Source organism: Echinops telfairi, unplaced genomic scaffold (genome assembly GCF_000313985.2).
Source record: "Echinops telfairi isolate 266 unplaced genomic scaffold, ASM31398v2 ScPeMD7_31;HRSCAF=116, whole genome shotgun sequence".
NCBI classification, from domain to species: Eukaryota; Metazoa; Chordata; class Mammalia; order Afrosoricida; family Tenrecidae; genus Echinops; species Echinops telfairi.
In genome coordinates this window covers 15148851-15172494 of record NW_022103928.1, presented here as the reverse complement: position 1 = coordinate 15172494, position 23644 = coordinate 15148851, and the positions used below count along the sequence as shown (strand labels likewise).

At 41.2% G+C, this 23644-nt stretch overlaps 1 pseudogene; it reads right to left on the bottom strand.

Annotated features, from left to right (window-relative positions):
• Nucleotides 1–14808: 14808 nt before the first annotated feature.
• Nucleotides 14809–15563, bottom strand: LOC101655968 (annotated as a pseudogene).
• Nucleotides 15564–23644: the final 8081 nt, after the last annotated feature.

Here is a 23644-nt window from a genome sequence, read left to right as displayed (position 1 = left end):
AATGAATGTACAAATGCGCTTTACACAATTGATGTATGTATGGATTGTGATAAGAGTTGTATGAGCCCCTAATAAAATTATTTTAAAAAATTAATGTCCACTTAGAATCACACACACGTGAGCACAGTGCCTGCATTTATAGTCTCGTCTTGTTCACTTCTTAAAATACCACTGTCCTTTAGATGTGCCCAAAGTAGTATTTCAGAACCTTCGAAAGCCCAGCAACTTACTCCAGTGTCTCTAACCTCTTGCCCGGAATCTCATTCCTTAGAAGCACAAGCTCAGGCCATTTCAGATTTAAACTGTGGAGGGAAATATCAAAGCATGAATAAAGTGGCTGAAACAGGCATCAATTGAAAAAGAATCAGAAAAATTAAATTGCAAAGGCTCCAAAATATTGAGAAGCCCACAATCCTGGGATAGAGAAGTTTATTGACATTTTAGAATAGATATGTGAAATCAAAGAGATGGAAATTATAAGGAGAAAATTATTCTGCCTTTTAAAATTCAGAGAGCAAGAAGGTAAGAGAGCAGCCTAAGCAAGGGAAGTAATTATAATAGGGTACTCTCAGTCTCAGGGGGAAAAAAACGTCTTTGATAACCAGAACAGACCACATTATACAGTTAGAGATTTACTGCCCCTAAATCCATTACAAATAGGATCTTTACCATGCTGGAAATAATTGAAAAACAGAGGCAAACAATTGACCACTTTATGGCTTCTTTGATTTTTCCAGGCTGTTTGAAGAGTTGAATTCTGAAAAGGATTAGAAAACAGGGCATGCCAACCCTGACCAGCTAATTGCCAATGAAGAAGAATGAATTGCTCTGCAATTTATTAAAGGTGAAAGAGGTCTCGGTGAACAATTCTAACAAAAAGAAATGGACTGATGTGGGATAAAAGCTTGATCGGTGACAGCCCTAACTATTAAGGTTTTGAGCCTAAGTTCAAAGGGAGGACAAGAGTAACTATATGTTTGACAATCTGTAGACAAGGTTACCACTAAGCACATGCTGATTTATTTAGCTATGCCATCTCATTTCATATATCTGTTCTTCACACACACACACACACACACAATATATGATTTAAAAATTAATGCCCATATATATATATGATATATATGTATCGGCTTTGTTTACCATGACTCTTGCCTGGATTTACCCTTAAATTGTATTCACAAGTCATGATCTTGGCCACAGGCCAGCAACAGACAGGTCTATGACCGAGAAGCATCAATGGATCCATTCTTCTGGAGTTGTAGGTGGTTGGTCACCTTCTGGAACTCATTAATCCTAAAAGCTGATAGATCCTGAAGACAGAAATAGATTGCAAACAGGTTTTGATAATTCTTGGAAGACAGAGCATGCTAGGTTATTAAGAAATAAAGGGCTGCAACAATTATTGGTTGAGCCTCTCTAAAGGTTGTCAGATAAAATGCAGAACACTTAATTATGCTGATAATTCAGATAAACAATGAATATTTTATTGTAATCATATTCCATGCAATATTGGGTGCATACATATAATTTTTAAAAATTCCATATTTGTTATGTATCTGAAATGAAATTCAACCAGGTACCCTGATTCATTAATAAGTTTGCTTGCTCATTTATTGGTGCAAAGCCCTACCTTCCATGGGCTTAGATTTGTTGCTTGGTAAATAAGGTAAAATTCACCTGCCTTTAAAAGTAGCAGCCTAACCTGTCACCCACTATGCAAGCAGGGCTGCTTCTTCTGCCCCCCACACACCCTGTGAATTCCTCGGCTGAGAAAGGGTGTCAACTTCCTCCAGGTCACCTGTCCTCCACCATTTTCTCTTCTTTGGGTCCTGCCTCTGACCCAGTTTTCTTCTTTCCTTGTTTCTTATCCTTTCTTTCTGTTTTCCATTCTTCTTTCATTTCTTCGTAGCCTTAGAAACTCAATTATTTCCAATAACCTTAGGGTCCCCCAAGACTATGGCCCTGAGCTGTCAGGCTCAGCAACTCATTCCCTCAAGATGTTTGGTTGTCTAAGAAGTTTTCATAACTTTACCCACTGTAGGCTTCACCGCATGTACGGATATATGAATGTGCAGCGAAGGTAATACACATACACAGATATCCTCTGTCAAACCTCTGTGTAACCATGGGTAGAGTCCCACTCGCTCTTTGTTCACCTTTGTGTCTATCCATAAATCTACTCATGTTGTTGTTGGTAGGTGCCACCAAGTCTTTTCCAACCCATAACAAACACGCCTATCAGAGTGAACCACTGCCCGGTCCTGCACCATCCTCACAAAAGTTCTCAGGCCTGAGCCCGTTGTTGCAGCTACAGTGACAATCCAGCTCCGTGAGGGTCTTCCTCTTTTTCACTGCTCCTCTTCTTTACCAAGTATGGTGTTTCTCCCCGCAGGGACTAGTCTCTCCTGACAACATGTCCAATATATGTAAGACTAAGTCTTGCCATCCTTGCCTCCAAGGAGCATTCTGACCATACTTCTTCCAAGATAGATTGGTTTGTCCTTTCGGTAGTTTGTGGTACTTCCAATATTCTTCACCAGCAACAAATTTCAAACACATCGATTCTTTTCAATCTTCCTTATTCAAGGTGTAAGTTTCTCATGCATATGAGGCGATGGGAAATACCATGGCGTGGGTCAGGCACACTTTAGTCCTCAAAGGAGCCACCCTGCTTCCCAATACCCTACAGAGGTCTCGGGCAGGAGGTTTACCCAGTGCAATGTGTCTTTTGAACTCTTGATTACTGCTTCCATGAACATTGATTGTGGATCCAAGCAAGACAAAATCCTTGACAACTCTTTCACTTATCACGATATTACCTATTGGTCCAGTTGTGAGGAATTTGGTCATCTTTACATTGAGTTGTAATCCACACTGAAGGCTGCAATCCTTGATCTTCATCAGCAAGTGCTTCAAGTCCTCATCACTTTCAGCAAGCAAGATTGCATCATCTGCATATCGCAGGTTGTCAATAACTTTTCTCTACTCCTGATACTGCATTCATCATATAAACCAGCTCAGAGATCAGGATTATTGTAGAGTTGTGTGTATAACTGTATTTGCCCTTGCTGCCTTAACTCTTGCAAGCATCCCAGTGTCTTCGTCTGCCTCCATCATGTTTGTAAACTACCATCTTATTGCATATCACTGTCCCCTTTACCCAAGTTGGCACTTGTCTGCTATCCAGTCAGTGGCTTCCCCTTCCCTTCCCTCCCTTCCTCCCCCTGGTAGCCATCAAAGACTCTTTCCTTTAGTGTGAAACATTTTCTTGACTTGTACAATAGTGATCTCATATTTCTCCTTTTGTAAATGACTAATTTCACTCATCACAACACCCCCAGGTTCATCCATTTTATGAGGTGTTTTGCATATGCAACTTCATTTTTTAACAATGGCTCATATGCCATTCTAATGTTAGCCATTCTTCCTCTTAGAGGCATTTAGGCTGTTTCCATCTTTGGGGCTATGGTGAATAATATTGCAATAAGCATGGGTGTGCGTATGTCTATTCAAGTCCTGGTTCCTATTAGTCTAAGATAGTATCAAGGAGAGAGATTGCTGAGTCAGATGGTGTTTCCATTCCCAAGTTCTGAGGAAGTGTTACGCAGTTTTCCAGCACTGAGATGCTTCCACCACCACTGGATCCACAAGACTATCCACCCACCGGCATGTGATCTTCCTGCATTCGATGTCATTGCATGTGTTGCATGAGTCTGAAGAGAAATTTACAGACTGGTATCCCACATATGGGCTAATATCAGACTTATGGATCTGATCTGGACTGGGCTGAGATGTTTTCTTAATGTACAATTGCTCTTTTATAAAATGTTCTTTTTTATACACATATAAGTGTCTATGAATTTGTTTCTCTAGTCAACCCTGACTAACACAACATCCTGGATCTCTTGGAATCCTCCACCAACTTCCTCACTCTTTCTCTCTTTGTTCATCATGTTTTGTTACGTTTGTTGTTAAGCTCTTCTCAGGAACTTTAATTTTAGCTTTCGGGTTTTCAATTTACAGCATTTTTTCTTTCTTAGACTTTCACTTTTATTAGAGTCTCATGTCCTCATCTCATCTGACTTATAATGACCTTATAAGGTTTTTTTTGACCAGTTATTGGAAGTTCTTACAAATATTATAACATTCCAAAGTTAAACCACATTAAGCATTATTGTACAATTGCCACCACAATCAATTTCAAAACATTTTCTTTCTTCTTGAACTCCTTGCTATCAGCTCCCCCTTATACCCTTCCTCCCTAGGAACCCTTACCCCACTCCCATTATAGTTCTTTCCCCATATCTTATATATCCAATGTATCCATTCACATAAATTCTGTTGCTTGATCCCCTCATGTGGGGTTATGCAGTAATCAATGCAATCAGCTCCCTATTCCTCCCCCACCCCCTTCCTGTGCCCTGAGGGAACAGCTACTCCTGTTACTGTTTCTGAAGGGCTATCTATCTTGGCTTTCATGTATTGAATGATCTTCAGTATACAAATGAACATACACAAATCTAACATGATTAGTGAGGTAAAACAAATAAAAATCATAATAGTAAGGGGAGGAAATATTAAAGAACTAGAGGATAGTTTTATGGTTCATCAGTGCTATACAACACCCTGGACTTATCCTCCCTTCCATGTGGCCCTTCTGAGAGGGATTGTCTAATTATCTTACAGGAGGGTTTGGGGTTTCCACTACATCCAAACCCCTTCACATCTATTTGCTTGCTTATTCTTGAACTTCCGATAACCTTTTGCCATCAACACCTCATGATCACACAGGCTGGTGTGCTTCTTCCTTGTGGGCATTGTTGCTGCCCTGCTAGATGGCTGCTTGTTTAATGACAAGCCTTTAAGATTCCAGATACTATTTTAATCGCTGAGCACCATCAGCTTTCTTCACCACATTTGCTCATGTACCCATTTTGTCTTCAGTGATCATGTTGGGAAGGTGAGTATCATACAATGGCACACTATTAGAACAAACTGGACTACTACTGAGGTAAGATTTAAGTAGAGTCCCAAAGTCCATCTGCTTCCGGTTGCAGTTGCATATACACAAATATACATATATTTATATTTACAATTATACATATATATTTTCCTTCTTTCCTCTTTTTTATTCCCCTCCTGCCTCGCTATCATGTTTACCCATCATTCTCCTCTTAGTAATTCCTCTTAGATACCATTCAATTTATAAAATACCACCAGAAAAGCTACATCCTCCTTGCCATCAATTTTAGAACCCTTACTATTCCCCTGTACCGGCATTATTGATAAGTTTTTAAAAAAATGCATTGCCCCTAAGTTGATTCCAATTCATAATAACCCTATATGAGAGAGTGGAAGTGCCCCATAGGGCTTCCGGTGCTGCACTTACTGAAACTGGCATCTTTCTCCCATGGCTTCGCTGGTGGGCTCAAAGTGCCCCTCTTTTCATCCGCAGCTGAGTGCTGGAACCTCTGTGCCACTTCGGAATCGACTCAGGGGCAGTGAGTGGGTTCTCATGTCAAAGATGAAAGGCCTTCTGATATCTTTGAGGAGGTTATGATGGCATCTGAAAGTGTCTTTGGGTTCTTGCATTGGCCCCGACTCTTCTGTGAAGAAGAAAATGCTTCAGTTTGAAGACTTTGCTCAATACGTGGTGATCCTTTGCTGCCCTTACTAAAAAATTGAGGTACATAACAATACCATAAATAAATAAATAACATCCTCAATCGGAGGTTCTATGTGCAGGAAGAAATTAGTTAATGGGAGAGTTTCACTGCAGGGTTGATGACACAATCCTCCAACACGTTTATTGCAATGTGATCAAGCCCTGCACCAGAAAGCCCCGGTGGTGCGGTGGTGGAGTGGTTGAATGCGCCGAGGAATCAACGTAATGCATGTAATGCACCTACCAGCCACTCCACGGGTCAAAAGGCCCAGTAACCGGTGCCTATAAAGATGATCCCTTGGCAGCCCTGTAGGGAAGTTCTCGTCTGTCCTCTAGTGTCTCTGTGAACTGAAATGGGCTCGGCAGCACACAACGCCACCAGTGACCTTTGGTTTGTCTGTAGCCAGGTTGCCGGTGTGCTTTCTTTATTCCAAAGCCCCTTCTGTCCTCTTTCTACAACTGCTTTTGATAATGCCGTCATTCTTATTTTACTATAAGCAGATTTTTGTTCTCTTGGCTTCAACCTTAAGGACCCATGTCAGGAAATTTATTTTATTAGTAAATGTCTTATCACTGTATTTTACAAAACAAAAGGTTATCTAATTTAGAAAGGTGGCTCCCTTTTAAATGACAGATTTGATGACATAGGTTTTATTAATAGAGTGTTCTTGTTCTCACACCTTCATAAAGCAGGGTTCACACTCTTATACATATATGTGTATGTTCATGTACATATATACTCAATTCATAGATACGCAAGTATATATTAGAAACCTTGGTGGTTAAGCAGTCAGCTACTGACTAAAAAGCCTATGGCTTGAACCAATGAGCAACTCCGGGGGAGGAAAGGCCTGATAATCTACTCTTGTGACGATGAGGGCCTAGGCAGCATGGAATTGCTAAGGCACAGAGGTGACTGCAGGGCCGACGACAGCTCACGACATGTCCCCTTACTGGAGCATACTCTGACAGAGGACAATACTGGGGACACACAACAGGGAGGAAGTGTGGTCTGAACCCCACCCCCACCCCCCGCAATGGGGCAAACCAAGAAGGGAACACAACAGATCAGTCACAGGAGCAAAGCAAAGCCACAAAGCCCCTAAAGAACCCCCAAATAAATTTCAGGCTAGGAGGGGCAGTTCCCAGAATTCCCCCAGGACCAGTGGGGAGATAGTCCTAAAGGTCAGCCAACAGTCCTGGAAGTATTCTTTTTGTTGCTGTTGTTTATTTATTTTTTTGCTGTGGTTGTGGTGGGGTTTTTTTTTTGGGGGGGGGGTGTTTGTTTCTGTTAGGGGTTTTTTGTTTGTTTCTGTTTTGTTTTTTGGGGGTTCTCCTTTCTACTTCTCTCTCTCTCTCTTTTTTTTTTCTATTTGTTTGGACTATGCCATTGTTGGTTTGCCTATTTAAACAAGACAGGCATGGGAAGCAAGCTCAAGGAAAAAGCAATGGGATCAACGGTCCCAGGGGGAATGAGGGGGAGAAGAGGGTGGGGGAAGGTGTGATGGGCAAACAGCGCTATAGACAGGAGAACAACTAGGGAATAAAAAACAATAATGAGGTGGGCATAGAGGTCCTGGGAAACCTGGCGCAACAGCAGTCTAGCTGAAAGGAAATACAGTGAGGCAGAAGTAGGGCGAGCATGATGGTGGGGCAGAAGGAAGGTAAAAGAAAACAGAGGAATGATCTAGGAAGCAAAACTATGGATAGAGGCATGAGCATAGGAGTGTCCATATGTAATTATATTAATCCATAAAAATATAAGTATTGGCCTATGTACATATACTTATATGGCAACACACTGAGGTAGTAGATGGACTTTAGGCCTCTGCTCATACCCTCCCTCAGTACAAAAACATGTTGTTCTAACAAATTGGAAATCTGAGATGCTCACCCTCCTGACAGAATTGCTGAAGACAAAATGAGTGCATAAGCAAACGTGGTGAAGAAGGCAGATGGTGCCCAGCTATTAAAAGATATAGCATCTGGGGTCTTAAAGACTTGAAGTGAAGCAAGTGGCCATCCAGCAGAGAAATAACAAGCCCACATGAAAGAAGCACACCAGCCTGTGAGAGCATGAGGTGTCATCAGGACCAGGTAACAGGCATCAAAAGACCCTTAACAATCCAACAAACAAAATCATGTGGTTAAGAACAAGGAGGATCAGAGCAGAGACCCAAAGCCCATCTGTAGACATGGAACATCCCCCACAGAGGGGTCACAGGGAAGGGATGAGTCAAGAAGTATGCAGTAAAGCACCAATGAAACACACAATATTCCTCTGGTTCCTTGAGGCTTCCTCACCCCCCACCACCATGACCCAGTGATGCCTCTCACTTCGGAGTAGACCAGAGCATGTACACATCTGTAGATAAGAGATAAGAGCTCAGGACACACACAACCCAGGAGCAGGAATGGGAACAGCGATACCAGATGGGAAGGGAGAAGGTGGGGAGGAGGGGAAAAGGGGAAACTGATCAACACACAACCACACACCCTCCCTGGGAAAGAACAACAGAAACCATGGGGGAAGGGAGACAGTGGCCGGTGTGAGACATGGAAATAATAATTTATAATCTATCAAGGGGTCATGAGGGGGGCGGGGGGAAGAGGAGCTGATACCAAGGGCTCAATAGAAAGTAACTGTCCAGAAAAGAATGATAGAAACATATGTAGAAATATGCCTGATACAATTGATGTATGGATTCTCATAAGCATTGTAAGAGCTCTCGATAAAATGATTTTTAAAAAAAGAGATGAGGGCCTAGGAAGTCCTTTCAGGCAGTTCTGTTAGGTCACATGGACTCGCTCTGAATGGAAACTGATTCCATAGCACACAACGAGGACCTGCATGAGGGTGAATTAAAAAGTATAGAGAATAAAAATCATAGAAATATTTTAAAAACAAAAATATAAACATGCAAAGCTGTTACTTCTCAACACAGACTCTATGTAAGTCTGCACACTTTCTGAAGGTGGTATTTCCATCACTCTAGCCTTTCCTTGAAGAATTCTGAGCTCTCTAGTGCACACCAATTAAATTGGCAATCTTGACATCCTCAGTGGACTTAAATTTGTGTTTTGAAGTGTCCCTTGAGTTTACACAACAAGAATAAGTTTGAAGGGGCAACGTCAGGACTGTACAGCGGATGAGCTACATTTTCCCAAGGGAATGCTCACAGAATACTCTTTTCTCTCTTTACTCTTCTGCGAGGCTTCTCCGACCCTCCGTAAAATGCTCGCTCCATCTAAAAATGGCTGTTTTATGTAGGGTAGCATTCCTTGTAAACTTGTTGCAATATTTCAGTGATTTGAGATGCTGTACACTTGAAGTTTGTTAATATTTTTATATTAGCACTGAGGAGTGCCAGTGGTGTGGTGGTTATATGTTGGGCTAGGATCCACATGGTCAGCATTTTGAAACCACCAGGAAGCTCCTTGGGAGAAAGACTGGGGTTTCTATTCCCATAAGCAGTTACAGTCTCAGAAACCCACAGGAGGTCCATATGAGTCAGCCTGGACTTGATGGCAGTAAATTTAGGATTGGGTTTTAGACCTCAAAATCTTTGGGGATTTTTTAAGGCACCCTAATAAAACTAAGGCAGTTGTATTACTGGGAGAAATTGTCTGCAGCCATTCACAAATCACAAAGACATGTCAAAACATGTTTTGTTTGGAATAAAACCCAGCACTTATGAACTTGAACCCTTATAGTAATATTGGTGTATTTACCATTATATGTGTAATTCTACATACACTTGTATACATATGTGTAGAGACAAATACATATTGAGAGTAGTGTTTACCAATATTATAAATAAAAGTTAAGAGAAATCATCTCATCTGACTTCTAATGGCTCTATAAAAATAAACCAAAAACACATTTAGGAAAAACAAAACAAGTAAACTGAGTATGCTTCAGATGAATGATGGACATATAAAGCCAAACGAAAACACAGATCATTGAAAAAGACATAAAAGAGATACCAGAGTGGAAGGAGATAAGTCATAACCTTAAAAAATAAAATTAAACAGAAAATAGTACATCTTATGTAGCATTCCAACAATAACAAAACTGAGGGCCTAAATGCATTTCGTGAAACAGACAAGCAAGAACTGAAGTGCCATGAAAGGACCGGAGGACGTTGACCCGGAAGCTGTCGACCTGCACAACCTGGAACAGGGGTTATGCTGAAGAAGTGGGCGCCTCGGATTTTCCTTCCCAATGTACCCCTTCGTGAATATTCGTTTGGGTGTTTTTCCTTCCAGATCAAACTGCTATTTTCTGGAAATATGTTAAATAAGGAAAGCAGGCTAATCAACTTGATGAGTCTGGGAGGAAAAATGGTGATTATGAAGACATAGATGGGAAATTGTTGCTCGTTACCATCAAGGCAATTCCCATGCTTACCAACCCCATGTGACAGGACAGAGCTTCCTCAAAAGATTTTCTAAACGGTGATCTTCACGGGATCGGATTGCCAGGCCTTTCCCCCACAGAGCTGCTGGGTGGACTTGAACCATCATCTTTTAAGTTAGCACTCAAGTGCTTAACCACTGCACTACCAAAGCTTCTGTACATCTCCTAGAGATTAAATGCCCAAATCTCTGTGCAGTAGTTACCATGTTTCCACCTCATGTCCCCTTACAAGTCTAAGGTCAGTGGTGCCATCGGGAAAGAACACAGACTCCCACAAATTAGAAATAATCCCAAAAGTTAAAAAAAAAAAGAATAAGGCCTCAATCACACAAGACAAGAAACGTTCCTGAACATTTTGTCTTTCCTGTCTAACTGTGAAAGAAAACAAAGTTATTGAAGTGGGTTCTTTTAGGAGTTGAAGAGGTGGCAAGAATGCACCAAGGTACTTGGCTTCTGATTTACATCAAATAAAGCTGCTGCACTCAACATGTTTAATCCTCTAACAGCATCGAGGAGCTGCCCAAATAGAAAGGAATGACCAAAACTAGGAAAGGTAAATGGAAATCTTCAGCAGCATGTTAGCTCTGCATCCATTTGCTAACCTGGAAAATCAAGCTGGTTCTCAAGGGCCTTGTGGGCTGGAGGAAACGGAAGCAAGGCTTCTTCAGTGGTGTGTGTCTGAGAGCGCACTTCTCACCCACAGGAACTGAGCTCCCCAGGGGGAAGCATTGGGGAAAGAAAAAGCGTGCAGTATAGCCAACCCCTGCTTTCCCTCCGGGAGAGTCCCTGTGGCAGTGAGCAAAGCAAAAGAAAAGAAAGGTAAAATCGAGAAAAATCGTTGCTGAGAGGATGTCAACCATGAGTGGGAGCACTCAAGAATTTACAGCCCCGCAGATGAGAGCTCTCAACATACTACAGAATCAAGGACAGATAAAGCTCTCAGGACCATGAATGAAAGTAGCAAAACCATGAGAGTAGGGGGAAGGTTGGGGGAGAAGGGGGAGAAGGGAGTGAAAGGGGGAACCAATCACAATGATCAACTTACAACACCCTCCTCCCAGCCACTCCAGGGGTACGAACAACAGAAAGGTGGGTGAAGGGAGACAGCAGATGGTGTAAAATATGAGAATTAAAATAATTTATAAATAATCAAGGGATCACGAGGGTGGCAGGGAGGGGAAAAAAAGAGGATCTGATACCAGGGGCTCAAGTAGAAAAAAATTGTTTTGGAAACTATGATGGCAACATATATCCAAATTTGCTTGATACAATTGATGTATGGATTATTATAAGAGCTGTAAGAGCCCCCAATAAAATTATTTACTTAAAAAAAAGAATTTACAGCCCCAATTTTGGACCTAAGTAGTCCCCAAAATATGCATTGTGACCCTTGAAGTGGTTCCTCTGTCATCAGGAAATCCCCCACGAATAGTAGTTCAAGGAAAATGAACAGCGCACAGACGATGATAACCAAGTACATAAAAAAATAATGCTCCATGAATAAGAACCAGCAGAAATAGGTACAGCAACATACTTCAGATGTAGCAACTCTCGGATGTATATGACTACAAAGTATGCTTCCAGGTTTCAAGAAATGACAGATATGTCTGGAAATAAGCACAGGAACCAAAATCCACACTAAACTTAATGCCATCGAGCTGATTCCGATCATACAGACTCTTCAGTGGTTCTCAACCTTCCTAATGCCGTGACCCTTTAATACAGTTCCTCGTGTCGTGGTGACCCCAATCATAAAATTATTTTCTTACTACTTCATAACTGTCATGTTGCTACTGTTAGGAATCATAATCTGATATGCAGGGTGTATTTTCATGATTACAAGTTGAACATAATTAAAGCATAGAAATTAATCACAAAACAATATGTAATTACATTTTGTGAAATATTTATTTCTAATTACAAATAAATGAAATTTTGTCTTGAAGCATGGTATAGCATGGGTAACAAACAGTCTTCATGCTGGATACTCTTATGTGGGCGGATCTGCATGTGGGCGGACCCACCTGGAGACGGATAGAGGAACAGTGTCTCCATACCTAGACCATTGGAAAAATGTGTTTTCCAATGGTTTTAGGCGACCCCTGTGAAAAGGTTGTTTGACCCCCAAAGGGGTCACAACCCACAGGTTGAGAACCGCTACTTTATGTAACGTTTATGAGATTGTAAATGTGTCCCGGAGAAGATAGCCTCACCTTTCTCCCAGGGAGTGATTGGTGGTGGGTTTGAACCACTGACGTTGTAGTTAGCTGCCCGAGGCCTGACCTACAGTGTCACCAGTGTCCCTTCAACAGCAACAGAAGAAATTACAAACATGTCATGGCTTATTTGAAAATTTTAAAAAGTCAATTTAATTCATTTCTATACATAAAAAATGAAATAGCTTGTCTCATGTTCTTATATGACTAGCTTTTCCTAATTCTTCAGGGCTCATTTTCATGTCATTTCCTCAGATTCCTTCCTTGACCATCCTGGCGAATGACGCTCCCTCTCTGGCCACTATCCCATCCCACTGCTCCTTTCCTTTCCACAGGCATTATGAACTTCAGTGATCATCTGAATGTGTTCACTGTACTTCATCTGTCATGTTTCCCCAGAATGCAAGTTAATTTACACCAGGCCTGCCTCATAGCAGGTTTGCAACAAATATTAGTTGGGTGTTCTTGAAACCAAAGACACCCGGTAGAATGGCTAAATAACAAATAAAAAATTTAAAGTCTGAAACTAACAAATATTGGTGAAAAATGTAGAGAGGTTGGAACCCTTATTCATTGTTGGTAGGAATGCAGAATACTACAGAATACTACAGCATACTACAGAATACTACAGCAGGTCTAATAAGCACATGATGGTTCCTCAAGCCTGAAAATAGAACTATCACGTGACCCAGCAATTCCACACTTTACATCTACCCCAAAGTCAGAAAAGTCGAGACTCAATCATAGACCTGTATATCAATGTTCATAGCAGCACCATGCATAATAGCCCAAAGAAAGAACCACCTAAACGCCGTCCAACAGATGAAAGTCTAGACAAAAGGTGGTGCATACATACAATGGAAGACAACGTGGGCAGTAGGAGACCTGCTGTCTCAGATGGAGCTAGAAGACCTTCTGATGAGTGAAAGAAGACAATAAAAAATGACAAACATTGTATGATCTCACTTAAATAAAAAGATTTTAAAAGGCCATTAAAGAGAAAACAAATTTTATTTATGGCTTTCAGGGATGGTAAAGAGAAATGGGTGGGAGAGGGATAAGCAGTGATGGAAATATCACATTGGTAACACAGTCAAGTATTGTGATTGCTGTCCATAGTGGTAGACGTATAAAACATTGGATTGGCAAGAAGTTGTGTGATACTGAAGATATGGATGCTATACCATAGTGTAGTGAAGACACAAATGGCGCCCAGTTATCTCAAAGAACAACATCTGAGGTCTGATAGGCTTGTCTTAAAACAAGCAGGCATCTAAGTGAGGTGCCAGCTAAGTCCACACAGAAGAAGCACACTAACCTGCGTGTTCCGATAATTAAAATGAAACCCGGGGAAGGGAGCAGTATTAGAATCTGAATCATGAACTCCCAGTTTGCAGAAGGCTATGAAAGGCAGGGAAAGTGTAAAACCTATTTGCAGGGTCCCCCATTGGGATTAGGTCTCATGGGAATCCCGACTGCAGACCAGAGATGGGGAAGGCTTTGCCACCAAACAGAGTACATGGTGGGGATTGTAACAGCTGTAGTTAGGTCAAATTGTGACACCTTGTCGTTTGTTCTCCCTCTTGATCCAATGTTTAATTGGTCCAATTTTCAATATTTCCTACTTGTTTTTGATTCCGGTTTTTCTGTTTCATTCTGTTGCTGTTGTTGAGCCACTTTGTATTTTGTTTGCCAGCGCTGAGATGCTTACACATTCACTCATTTGGCTTTCCTCCTGCAGTCGGCATCATTGTGTGTGTTTTGTGAGATGGAGGAGGACTTTGTAGATTGGTGTCGGACATATGGGTTAACGTTGGACTTGTGGGCTTGGGCAGCACTGGGTTGGGATGTTTTCTTGATGCGCACTTAAGCTTTATATAAAACTATCTCTTGTACATGAGTACCTGTGGATTTGTTTCTCTAAAGTACCCAGACTAACACAGATCTATATATCTAAAACCAATGACATCATGAACTTTTTTTTTTTTTTTGCTTGTCACATTGACTGGATTTGTGGAGCGAGGGTTGGGGCACAGTGGAAAGACAGGCCCACTACTGGGGAGAGGTGATCAGGATGCTGCGGGGGCCAGAACCCCCTGGAACTGCTCACTTTCATCCTTGCCACCCACAGACTCCATGCCCACTTCTTCATAATCCTTCTCAAGGGTGGCCAGGTCCTCTGGGGCCTGAAGAATTCTCCTTCCTCCATGCCTTCACCCACATCACAGTGCACAAATGCCCATTTGGCATACATCCAGGTGGGCCCAAACCTCGGTAATGGCTGTGGTATTGCTTAGCATGCAGACAGCTCGAGGCACCTTGGCCAGGTCTCCCCCAGGCACCACCCTGTGGGGCGTCAGTCCACAAACTAAATGATGCGCTTGGTCTTGATGGTGGCGATGGCCGCGTTCACATCCTTGGACACCACGTCCCCACGGTAGAGCAGGCAGTTGGCCAGGTACTTGCCGTGGCGAAGGCCACAGTTGACCATCTGGATGGTGCTTTCAAAGTAGGCACCGGTGGTAGGTCTCCTCAGCTGACACAATGGGTGAGTAGGTCACCAGGGGAGAGCGGATGCGCGGGTAGGGGACCAAATGGGTCAGGAACACCGTCAGGTACACGTTGAGGGAGCCACCAAAGTGCAGGGAGGCGGTGATGGAAGACCCAATCCAGCCAATGAGCCAGCCGGGGGAGGTTGGTGGAGGTCCGGCGCTCGGTGTGCAGGTTGCGGCAGCAGATGTCTAGATGGCCTCGCTGACCCCGTAAAGGCCAGTCCGAGCACTCCAGGGTAGTGTGGGAGGTCAAGATGGAGTTCAAGGGTTCCTCGACAGCTATGGACACTTGCAGGGTGGGGGATATGACAAACTCCAACTTGGACTTCTTGCCATAGTCAACAGAAAACCACTCCATCAGCTGGAAGGTGAAGCCCAAGCCAGTGCCATCCCCAAAGCTATGGAAGATCAGGAAGCCCGAAGCCCAGTGCACTGGTCTGTCCGTTTGTGGATGCGCTCCAGCACCAGGCCAATGATCTCCTTCCCCATGGCATCATGGCCACGGGCATAGTTGTTAACAGCATCTTCCTTGCCAGTTATCAGCTGCTCAGGGTGGAAGAGCTGTTTATGAATGCCACTGTTTACTCCAGCTATGTCAGTGGACTCCTGGTCCATGAAGATAGGCCGGGGCACATGTTTTCAGGCACCTTCTCACCAAAGAAGGTGTTGAAGGAATCATCACCACTTCCCAGAGTCTTGTTGCCCATTTGGGCACCAACAACATTAGTAACAACATTAGTTAGCTAATGACGTTGATTCACTTACATCATCGTGAAAGTCCAAAGACTAGAAAATCAGTAAAGTAGAGGACCACGAAAACCAGGAAAATCTTCGATGAGATGGAACACAATAACCACAATAACGGACTCAAATATGCCAAGGATAAAGAAGTTGGCATAGGACTGGGTAACGTTTATTCTGCTCTGTATGGGGCCACTGTGAGTCAAAGCTAACTCTAACTAGCAACTGAGAATTTTCCAGAGAACGTTATTAGTGACTTTCAATATCTGCCCATCTTCTTCTTATCAGAACTGCAAATTTATTTCCAGCGATTATATGCTTAATGACTTTGTGGTAGTACTTGATCTCTCAGACTCCCAGAAGCTGAGGGTGCCAATTAGCTATAAGCCATACATGGGAAGCTCCCTATAAGCCCCTTTGTCCTCCTTTTTACTTCCTGCCTAGAATGCAGACACAGTTCCAAGTGTAACGGCTGCCGTCTCAACACAGAAACAAGCCACACAAAAAGGCACAAGAGGAAGATAGACGGAGCCTGGGTTCTTTACACTGGCAGTCGTGCCAACCGAGTACTGCCTATTTCCAAGCTAATGTTTGCAAGAGACAAATAGACCTCTTACTTGTTTAAGTTTTGGAGGAATTTTGTTGTTCTTACAGTTAGTTACAATCCTGACACTCTGGTCTAGCCAACTTCGGGGTCACTGGGAAAAGAAAAAACAAGACTTCCTTTAAGAATAAGCTTTTTCCCCGCTCCCACTACCATGACTCGAATTCGACCTTGCAAGTCTGGCTAGACCAGAGGATGTACACTGGTACAGGTAGGAACTGGAAACACAGGGAATCCAGGGCGGATGAGCCCTACAGGACCAGTGGTGTGAGTGGCGAAACAGGGAGGGTAAAGGGAGAGTGGGTAGGAAAGAGGGAACCCATTACAAGGAACTATATGTGACCTCCTCCCTGGGGGACGGACAACCGAAAAGTGGGTGAAGGGAGACTTCGGACAGGGCAAGATATGACAAAATAACAATTTATAAACTATCAAGGGCTTATAAGGGAGGGGGGAGCAGGGAGGGAGGGGAAAAATGAGGACCTAATGCCGGGGATTTAAGTGGAGAGAAAATGTTTTGAGAATGATGAGGGCAATGAATGTACAAATGCGCTTTACACAATTGATGTGTGTATGGATTGTAATAAGAGTTGTATGAGCCCCTAATAAAATGATTTTTTTTTAAAAAGCAGCTTTTTTTAATGAGAGGTGCTTGCCTCCACTCATTTTACACTTAAGTCCACACAGAGTGTTATGGAACATAAACATCATTAAAGGACTTAAGACTAGTGAAGGGAATCATACTACAATGAATGACCTAAAACATTAACTAGCCCTCAAAGGATACCTAAAGCAAACGTTTTGGGAATAGAGAAAACATAGGTACTCTCCTCCCCAAAGGGTTCTCCATAATTGCTCCTAAAGGCACTTTGCAATCTCTGGTGCTCAACCCACTAAAGAGAAACATAACCATTTTTCCCATCAGCATTACAAAAGCACTTATGATGGGAAAGTCTAGTTTTTTTCAGGTCATTTTGTTACTTTTGAATTTGTATATAATAAGCATGTAAAACACAAACTTATGCAGACATTAAAAGTGGTTCCATGAGCCCAAAGGAAAGGTCCTAATTTACATATGACTCACTTTTAATTATTTATTTGTTGGATAAATTATTGAAAGTGCCCTGAGTGTAAGAACCCTAAAGACATAAAGCCAGGGACTTTTTAAAGGTGTCTAAAGACATAGCCCTTTCACATAAGAATTAATAATATCATATTAATTCTGATATATATGTAAACACTTTGTGGAAATTGATGGAGTTAATAATCCAGTAGTGTTAATAACGGGGTTAATAATCTAATACTATCTCTGATTCATACTTCAGTAATAGAAGTATTAATCCAACACATCCTTGAGCACTGAATCATTTATGTGACAAACAAATTATCTTAGTATTGATGGGAATGCTTGCAACTAAGACTCTCCAGAAAAGAACTGAAATGTGTTTCTGAGTACCCATCCAATTCCAGTCAAGTTGGGTGTCCCTGGGCAAGTTGCAGAGCCTAGGTGGGCCTTCCTTAGAAGTAAAATGAGGATAAGAATGTCGGATTCTTCAGTGGTTAGGTGAGATAATGTTTGTAATGCACAGTGCACCATGCCCAGTGCCCAGCACAGAGTTAAGTAAAATACGTACAACGATTGACAGTTGCCACACAATATTAATCTCACTTGTGAGAGGTTGCATATTAAAGGTATGTTTGATTTTCACAGATTTACCTTTCTCCTACAAAAGAGGATTCTAAGGTCTCTCAAGAGGCTCAGCTCTCATCAAGGTAAAATGTTTTAAGTAATCAGTATGGGGATCTGAAGTCTACAAGGAAGCCATATGAAGGGATATGTCAGTAATAAAACAGTGGGAGTATGTTTTATGTTATTAATCGTTGGACTTCTAAAATCCATCGCTGACTTTCCTCTTTCCCTTAAAAGGAGCAATTCTATAAAGTCACTTCCGAGGTCCTTCTCACGATGTCTCCATCTTTCTACAGAACATAACACTACTTCCGTTCATGTTTGTTCACTGATTTATAATAGTGATTGAGTACTTAGTACGAGTCAAGTATAGCTCTGAGTTTAGCACTGTTAAATATCACCAAGAGAATATTTAAACAGTACGCAAGAGCCAAAATACATACTCTGAATACATCCTACTTGAGAACATTTCAAAAACAGATTTTCACTGAGGAGCAGATGAGCTGTGGCCTGACATCAATAACATCATCCAAGAAAGCTAACGGCCATGAAAAAGACAGAAAAGGGGATAAAGTCAACGTGGAAGACAGAAAAGAATCTGAAACTGGCTCTTGAGCAAAGTAGAAAAGTTACAGCAAATGAGAAAATGATGGAATAAAAGAGGTGAAGAGAAAATTCCAAAAGGAAGTTCAAGAAGACAATGTAAAGCATTATCACAAAATGTACAAAACCATGGAGCTGCAGGGGGAAGAAGCACTAGGCATAGCTCAAGTTGAGGGAACTGAGGAAAAAGTTCAAGCCTCGAGATTGAGTATTGAAAGAGTCTATGAACAAAATTTTGAATGATGCAGCAAACACCAAAAGAAGATGGAAGGAACAAGAGTCATTGTACCAAAAAGAATTGATTGACAACCATTTAAATAGGTTGGAGAGAGGAGATCAAACTGCACTGAAGACATCAGCAAAAAACAATACTCCAGGAATTGACAAAATGCAGACAGAAATTTCAACAAGCTAATAAAACATTGAAAGCACTCAGTAGTAAATGCCAAGACATTGGGAAGACAGTTACCTGGGCAACCAACTGGAAGTGGTTTATATTTGCCTCCATCCCGAAGACAGGTGCCCCAGTAGAATACAGACAATATCATTAATATCACATACAAGGAGATTTTTGTTGCAGATAATTCATAAACAGGTGCAGCAGTACATCCACAGGAGCTGCCAGAAATTCAAGCTGGGTTCAAAAGAGGACATGGAACAAGGTATATCACTGCTGCTATCAGATGGCTCTTGGCTGAAAGTAGAGAATTCCTGTAAGCCTTTTGTTGGTGTTTTGTTGGCTATACAAATCATTCCACTGAGTGGATTGTGACAAACTATGAATAGCATTGAGGGGAAAGGCAGAACACTCCATTGTGCTCATGAAACTGTACATGGACCAATGTATACTCATTTGAAGTGAACAAAGGGATACGATATGACTTCAAGTCAGGAAAGGTGTCCATCGGGGTTATATACTTTCACCATACTTATTCTGAGCAAATAATCCGAGATACTTTTTCCAAGCAAATAATCCGAGAAGTTGGAGTACATGAAGAACACACGTCAGGACTGAAGGAAAGCTCACTAACAACATGCAACATGCAGATGCTGAAAGCAAAGAGGACTTGTCGTTTTTACTGATGAACGTCGGAGACTACAGCCTTCAGTATAGCTTACAACAGTTGGTCAGCACTGGGCCAACAGACAACATCATGATAAACAGAAAAAAAGATGGAAATTTTCAGATTTCATTTCACACTCAATTAATCAGTAGTCAAGAAATTAAATGACACGGGGCTCAGGCATTTCAAATCCACCAGCTGTCCACAGGAGAAAAACAAGACATTCTACTCCCATACAACTTTAGCCAAGGGCTCAAGTAGAAAGAAAATGTTTTGAAAATGATGATGGCAACAAATGCACAAATGTGCTTGACACAATGGATGAATGAATGGCTTGTGATAAGAGTTGTATGAGGCCCCAATAAAATGATTTAAAAAAAAGAAATAAAGAAAAGATCAAAATGTATGTTAAAAAAAAAAAACTTAGCCTTGAAAATCCACAGGGGCAGTTCTATTCTGTACTATACACTCACTATGAGTTGGAAATAGTGTCAGTGAGTGGGTTTTAATTATAAAAAATTCTTCATCAAGTGAATTTTGATTTCCATTTATATTCACTCATCCACAGTTTCTCAAGTTAGTGGGCCCCAAAGTAGACAGAAGTATTGATGCTTAATTAGGTGGTTGGAAACTTTTTTCAAGGTTTTTTTTTAAAACAATCATTCCTCTGACACAAATAGGTTCTCACTGAAATGTGCTGACGACATTAAAAGACGTCTTTCCAGTAAATTTCTTGGAGTATTCATCAACTCAGCAGGTAGAAGAGACTGACTAAGTGCTCAAAGCATATGTTTAATAGGTATGTAGGCATCAACACATGAGCTATCATTTTCCTAAACAAGATTTTAGTCTTGCAGTATGTTAGTGTTAGAAGACATTAGAAGTGTTGAACAGCCTCTGCATGAATTATAGGCATTTACCATAAAGCAGGTGGTCATTCTATGTACTTCAAAATATATCCCCATCAAAATTTCCCATTCTCTCTAGATGTAACCTTGTTAACCTTGCCTGGTCCCCTATGAAAAACCCAGTGCAATGTCTTTTTATGTGGCCTTTCCCACTTAGGTATCCTTTGATGGCCAGGTGTTCAGAAAAGCCTTAGCAAATTTCTGGGAAGGGTTCAAAGTGTGCTTTGTTTAAGATGCTCTTCTGCTCATTCATGGAGAGGTGAGATAAATACATTTCCAAAAGCTTAGCAATATGTTATCACAAGTACAACAAAATCTCATGGAAAGCTGAGGGTTCTAGGACAGGTAGCTATTCCTTCCTACCCAGTAGCATTGTTCCGCTTTAACAAATAGAGTTGCAAAATCTCTATTGGTAGCATTTTCTGGTTGCCTACTTTATACCAAAGAAGTAACTCACTTGAATGGGTTTTGGATCTTTGTTTAATCATCAACCAGCTCCCTGACAACTCTATCATGATGATCAAGCCCATCACTGACTTTCCATTGTGGGCAAGCTAGTAGAAACACTTGGGGGTGTTACTGACTTAGAAATTGTCCACCTGTGATTCTGCCTCTTACATTTGTACATCTATCTCCTCAATAATCTGATACCATTTATATCTCTGTATCTATCTCTATTTCAACTTTTTCTCCCTCTCTAACTCTCTCAGCCATTATGTTTTGTCTCCCTAGCTCTGCTTCTCTATTCTTGGGTTTTTCCATTTCTGCTTCTCTCACTATGCATCTCTGTTGCTCTCTCGTGTATACATGCCCATGCACAATCCAACTGCCAAAGCCATTACTTCACCTTTACTTCTTACCCCAGTGGAGAGTTATTTGTTTCCCACACCATTGCTATAGAAATTTCTGTATGATAGACAAGTTGTCATGCAGATATATTACAAACGTTATTAGAAAACGAGATTCTAATAGAAGCACAAGTCCATTCTTTATTCTCTTCTACATCCATATTTTGGCATGTGGATACTAAATCCAAATATGTAATGGGGGATACATTTTATCACTTAGGCTAGTGGTTCAAAGCATCTCTAGCAAGATTCTCCAAGTCATAGGTACATACATCATTGGGTAAAGATTGCATAAGTCATAGATTTATATTTGAATTTATGAGCATTTTCAAGTATATGTAGTTCAAGGATTTTAAATGGGGAATCCACAGATGTTCACGAGTCCTGTGAATTGTATATAAAAAAATTACCTACATATGATCATAAGTATTTTCCAGAATAAAAGCTAATAGCTTCAACAAAATTCCCAGAAGAATCGCTCCTCCTCCCTCTCCTCCTCCCCCATCATTTCCTTCTCCTGCCCCAACTTTTCTCCTCCTCCTCTCCCTTTCCCACCTCCCTGTCATACAGAAGCAAACACAGACTTAAAGCTTGACAAAATTAATGTGACGGTAGTGTGGTTTCCATATTCAAAGAATTATAAATCCATTGTAAAATTTTTACTTTTGGTCAATAGACACTTTAGCACTCAAGGCATGCTAATAGTCACACACCTACCAGCTTTATGAAAGTCCACAAAACATTGGACTTTTTTATTAAAACAGTGCAAATCGCTGCTTTGGGATACTTATAAATTCCACCCACACGCACATTTTTCATTTGGCATTGCTGTTACTTTTCAATCTTTTCTATAATATTTGAGGACCCTTTCTGACAGCACAAATGGGCTCCAAATCCGTGCATTTTTACCCTCCTGTTTCCACAAGCATATTTTATGTTCTAACATTGCTCCTTAGACAGCACTCGGAGAGGAGAATAGATACAATGCTTTCAGCAAGTAGCACATTCTATTCTCTACAATTAGTCTCACAGAGGATTTGTGTTAGAGAAAAGATTGAAAGGTTGGTTATCTATTGTCTTGTAGAATGAGTTTGTGTATTTGACTTCTATAATGCCCAAAATCACTACAGAAAATGGACAAGGTTAATTCAATTGTAGATACTTCACTTGAAAATGCAATTCTCATTTCATCTCTAAACCACTTTTAAAAAGAAATGATTGCTTTGGAAATGAGTGAGCAGAGAGCTGAATGCAAAAAAATGGGTTTGGTAGCAGACATATTGGCTTCAGGAAACACCACAAAGCCAAGGACAGAAGTGCCTTTAATAAGTTCCTCAATGCCATAAGGAAAAGCTCTCAAAAATGGCCTTCAAGAATCCCTACTATGTGGCCACAAACTTCAGATCTACCTTATCTCTAAACTTTCTCAACAGTTCATGTTTCTCTTTTCTTAACCCACAGGACCCGAATTCTACCAGCTTTTGATGCTTTGCTCCCCAGGCAGAAAGACTTAAAGGTGGCGCTCACACCTTACCTCCTGATGTCCTCATGTGTGTATGATCCCCACAAACTTGAGTGGTTGAGGGGGATGCTGTGAATTGTTTCTAACCCAAACAATATGGGAAATGTCACTCCTACAATTATGACATATTTTATAAGATTCCTTATTTAATAGGAGACCAATTTGGACTGTAAATGTTTATCTAAACTACAATAAAATGTTCAACAACAAAAAAAGATTCCATACTGCCAGTAAATTCACTCTGGAGTGTCTTTCACTATTGCTGGCTTTGAAGAAGCAAGCTGCCATGAACTGTACAACTATAATGAAAGGAATTTTGCCAACAACTCTGGGAACTGTGTCTTTCCCCAAGCAGAACACTGATGAAAACCAGCCCTGCCTTGTGAGATCTTGAACAGAGGAACTTTCCAAATTGTGCCTAGCATCTAACCCAGATAAACTGTGTGTCTTAGGTATCTAGCGCTACTATAAAAGGGGATACCAGAAGGAGACAGCTTTAATCAGCAGTTTAGGAGGTTAAGAATAAGACAAAAACAAATTTGAAGCCATCCCAAACACCCGTATAAACAAATCATCCCCAAACCACCCAGAACATATACCCAGAGAGTCCATGTAGGCTACAGAGGCAAAATGTCACTGTATACAAGTATACTTCTCAGAAGCTTTTTCTTGCTTCATCCTCTCCTTCAGACTTGGTCTTGAAGTAAATATCTATAGCTCTGATACTGCATTGTAGAATACACAAGCTCAAATCCCAAATCACTGTTATCTTGTCAATTCGGACTCATAGGGACCATAAAAGAAAGAG